Here is a 5,369-nt window from a genome sequence, read left to right as displayed (position 1 = left end):
TGGAACTATTTGTCCTAACTACTTCCACTCAGAATTTTAGGTGGAAAGAAAACACCTAGCTTGCCCAAAGCTCCACACAGCCTGCTTGCTAGTTTCCCAACGCCTCCTGCATAACTTACTTCCTTATCATAACAAATGGACAAGCAACTTTGTTTCCTTTCCTTCTTTGATTTTTGTGAGCTGTGCCTATTTGATATCTCTTCCCAGAAGAAAAATGAACAATCCACAGATACAAGCTCAGAATAGATGCCATTGAGTCTTTTTTCCTTTAGAGGCAGATAAGGTTATTTAATCATTTGTTTATTCATTTTTTGACAAATGGAAATTTTTGAAAGTAAACTTTATGGTATAAATTTTGGCATCAAAGCTATCCACCTCCAGGCATGCTGATACGGAGGCTAAGGCAGAAGTGAGTTAGGGACAGCCTCGACTACAAAACAAGATATGTCTTGATAGTTCTTATCCATTCTCAAAACCGAAAAATCCACTAAAATGATAATATCATGACATTACCAATTAAAATTTTTTAAATAGTTTTACTACTTTGTTGTGTGTCTGGGGTGGTGAGGGGTGGCCCATACATATATACACAAGTGGAAACAAAGGGTCAACCGTGGTTTTCTTCCTCAATCACCCTTCACCTTTTGTTTGAGGCAAGCTGGCTCACTGAACCTGGGGCCTATCAGTTCAGTTTTACTGGCACATTTATTTCACAAAGGAGCAAATGCATGGAGGATGGTCAAAGCGATTTGGGAGCACAGATGTAGGAGACAAAGTAGGGCACAATGACTACTTGAATGGGTCTAGTGACACATTGAACCAGACCATTTTCAGAGCTGAAGAGCAGTATAAAACAATGGCTTCGTTTAGCAGGCTGCAGTGTATTCTAGGACATAAAACTAGGAGAAGAGAAGAGCACAAAGAAGATAAGATTCTCAATGTGTATTGTTCTTCATTACCAGTGTTTCATTCTGAATTCACAATAAAGGCCAGGGCAGGTGTGCACCTAGAAATCAGCCTGCCCGTTCAACTCAGTTTCTCTTTCAGCTCATAATTTCAGAACCTGATTCTTTGTTATTAGATATCTACCTTTTCACAGCCACCATTATCCCTTTCACCTTCACCACATTTATCACCTGAGGTTTTTTTCCTATTACTTTCACAATTTGTCCCTTCAGTTTCTTATCAAGGCCTCCACCACTTTGGAAAATCAGAAATGATTTCTCAGTGTTCCTTGTCGTATTCACAATGTGTGGTTTTTTAACCTTGATGCTTTACACACAGAGACACAGCGGGAGTAAATGTGGAGGGAACAGAAAGTTGCTTAGGCAAGGAGTTATGGAAGGGAAAGTGGTCTCAGTCTTTGGGATAATATGTTCATAAGACAGATGTGTGGATGCATCTCTAAGCAAAGGGGTGTGGAAAGCTTGACCAAGAGGAAATAAATCCTCCCAGGTCAATCCTTTGCCGTCTCTTTTATCTTCATTGGTGAGAGCTTAAGTTTATTATTTGCCCAGAGCACAGACGTTACACACACGATTTGCTTGCTCTCCCTATGTCCTTGCTAGAGTCTTGGGTTGAAGTTATTGATGAATTAAAGGAACCAGATAAAAATGAGGGAGAAAAGCAATAAACACTTATAAACTACCTGGGTAATTTTTTTCCTCTATTTTTGTACGCATTGTGTCATTTAGTGTTCACAATAATCCTGAGAAATGACTAGTCCTTTGTTTCAAATTATCATTGTTAATCTTACTATGTATTTAATTTATGATAGAAATGTGGGAGGACCACATTTAATCATTGTAATAGCACAATGCCTAGACCACACTTCACAACTAAGGTGCCCTAAAACAGTTATTTGATGGTACTGATAAAAATAAATGATATGAATATTAGATGCCAATGCCTATGACTATTGGACCTATAAGATGCTAAGGTGTGTCTCAAGAACAACCTCCTGTATGTTTATAGAGTAAAAGAAAGAGAAGCATTTGAGTCAACAAGGGATCTGATCGATAAAATTCATCCAATTTCTAACATCCTAATTGCAAGAATGCCTATTGCAGCATTGTTTATAATTGTTAAAACAATACCAACCTGACATGAATAGCCACCTAAAGGAGACTAGTAGGTAAATTGTGGCATAAATGGAATATTTTTATGTTCTAACACCTGTTTAGACGATTACTAATGGTATAGAACAGAGCTTTGCAGGCATCATAATTGATATGCTACTAACTGAAAGAAGCTTTTAGTTAAGAACATACATAAAAATTTATCTGTACTCATTCTATTTAAAAGCAATGTTTAAAAGATACACTGTAAAAATTGATAAAATGGCTGTTAGAAATTGAAGGCAAAAGAAGACTGTGAGTTTCTGAAAGACTATCATGTGACGGAGTGAACGGACTTCCAGAGCAGAGGCTGCTTATCTTTGAGCAGGGCCTGCCAGTCTACACACCTCACCCACCAGAAAACTTGCAGTCAGCCTTTCCACGCAGCAAAGACAGCTCTGCCAGAGGAAATGTTCGTCAGTTATGGTGATAAATAGCCTATCTTTTTGTTCATAAACACAGTGGACAACTGAGCATCAACAGATACTTGATTTTAAAACCTGTGGCAAGAACAAGTCTATGGATTTATAAAATCTGTTATCCCTTTCGGAATATAAGATAAACATTGCATTTAGGGTCAGATGACTAGTTCTCGATAGTGGGGTCTGAGCAGAAATCCACTACCTCCAGGCTTGGTCCAGACTCAGAATCTCCACTGTGTTCTCTTCTCCCTCAAGGCTTTTGGCAGCCATGAGAAACGGGGTAACTGCTCATGGAGAGCTTCTGCCCAGGAAGGACTCCTGCCTGCAAAGATAAACACTGGTCTCTGTGTGAAGAGAAGTAAAATAAACTTCCATTTGGTTTATGGACTAAGGAACTGGAAGTCTGCTTTAACCAGTGGCATTATTTACTCTACTGTTGCAGTAGCATAAAATATGGAGACCAGAAGTATACAACTTGATGACCCAGAGGAGACAAAAATGATTGACTGAAAAGCAAGCACCTCAACTGACTCCTAAGTCTCATGTGTTACATTTTCTTATGCTTTGAGACAAAGTCTGACTCTATAAGGAGAATTCATTTAAAGAATAAAAATTTGTTTAGATGAATTTTTTGAGAGAAACTGAAGATTATAAAGCACTGACAAACAACAAAGAAATAAATAGAAAAGATTAAGATAAAAAACTAAATACTAATAAGGAAACAAGTGTAAATAATTTCATTAAATTCTATAATAATGCAAATATAAAACAGAAAGAAAATATCTTTTAAAAACCAACTACAGAAAATAATAAAGAAGGTACAAATCACCTACAAAGGATTGTGAATCAGAGTGTAGACTGAATTCTCTGAGACAGTGTGATTAGCAGAAATAAATAAAATAAGGTCTTCCTTCCATTAAGACTACAAAGGAAATTTGGTATACCCCGTATTCTATACCTAACCAAAATATTCATCAAGCATAAAGATAGCATAAAGTCAGTTACAGATATGTGGGTATTGAATTATTCCTGAACAAGTATTAAAATAGATACCACAACAAAAATATAATCTTCAAAAAGAAAAAAATGAGCATAAGAAACAATGACGTAATGAGACAAATTTCAAAATTCAGTGAACAGCAGAGAATATCTTAAGAAAAAAATGAATATCTTTTAAACATTGCAAGAACTGAAATATTAAAGAAGATACGTAATCTTAGACAGAATGTGGGCTGATACTCCACCCCAGGACTTTCTCAGTGAGCTGTGTGTACACCAGGCATGAGCAAAGGCACCAAAGGATGTTATCCATTCACACAAGCTTCTGTTGTTCATACCGACTGAAGATCATCAACACTGCCAACTGTGGGTACCATGGATTAGCACTCATTGTATAACATTCCCCCAGGCTTTGAGAAGACTACATAGCAACCTAATTACTGGTGACCCCCTTTTATCATCAGCAACCCAAACCTAATTTCAGAGGAGAATTTATATGTTTTAAAGGAGGATTGTCTTTCTTTATTTATACTGCTTCTATCAGCATCAATATCCTTGACACTTCTGACAAAATATCATATTTTATAGTTTTATGATTTATACCCATAGAATGTTCTGTTTTTATCACATGCCCACTCTAAGAAGCAGATTGATGAAAAGATGGAGTGCCCTGACTTGGAAGTTTCCCACATGGCTAGTTTGAGTGGCTGGAACAGTATGCTAGAGTGAGTGACATATGTCTCATCTAAGGAGAAATGTGTTATCTCTTCTTGCCAGAACACTGGGGGCTGAGAAATCAAGGAGCAGAGATGGGAGTGAGCCCTTCACTTCTTTTTCTTACAAAGTAATTGAAGGATTTTCTTTCTTTCCAACACCTTGTTTCATTTCTATTCATAAGAAACTTGTTTCCACCAAGGAGTGAAGTTATTGTTTCACTAAATGAGAAGTTGATACTGACCTCTGACACTTAGGGTTGCTCATGCTACTAAAGCAGCAAAGGTGGACAAAGGCTTGGATTCTCACGGCCATTTGTGAACCTCACGGCCACTTAAGGGAAAGTTGGTGGCTGTTTTATTATGGTGGCAAGCAGACCTTTTCTGATACCATCCAATATTCGTAGATAATATGTCATCGATTAACAGGCTAGAAGTTCAATGACAAAATGCTCAAGTTCTCTGAAAACTGAATGGAAGGTGAAAATGACTGAGCACGGATGGACGCAGTCATGTTTTGCATTATCTAACCCATCTATTTTTTCCCTACCTTATAACCAATACATGTTGTAAGGTGTCTAGAATAGTGACTACAGCTCTAGGTTTCAGGTGGATTATGATCAATTCACCATTCTTCATTCCCTGTTGCTTTACACAGCTCAAACACTTGCTTCTCCTGATTCTGGGATCCTGCTTCACACAAAACAATCTCTATTCAGCCATGAATCTGCATAAAAAAGACATTGAAGACAATGTCAACTGCTGTAACAAGCAGACCCCAAGCAACACAGGTAGAGTGGGTGTTTATCTCTTGGTCATGGAAAGTCCTAAATGGTTGCTTTTGCTTCATAGGAATTACCTCTTGAGGAAAAAGTCAAAGACTCGGGTATGATTGCTGTTTTCCTAGCTGCAATTTAAAAGAATATAGCTTCCAAAATCCTGCTCAGTTGTAACATCCGGAAACAGAAAATAAAGCACAAAGTAAACTTGCTATTATGCTTTTTGGACTGGGCACTTAACAGGTTTCAGATACTGTCTCTAACTGCAAACTCCAGAAGTAAGAAAATCTCTATCTATCTATCTATCTATCTATCTATCTATCTATCTATCTATCCATC

This window comes from Microtus ochrogaster, linkage group LG12 (genome assembly GCF_000317375.1).
Source record: "Microtus ochrogaster isolate Prairie Vole_2 linkage group LG12, MicOch1.0, whole genome shotgun sequence".
NCBI classification, from domain to species: Eukaryota; Metazoa; Chordata; class Mammalia; order Rodentia; family Cricetidae; genus Microtus; species Microtus ochrogaster.
The sequence above is the reverse complement of the archived record's forward strand: the minus strand, read 5'-3'. Positions refer to the sequence as shown.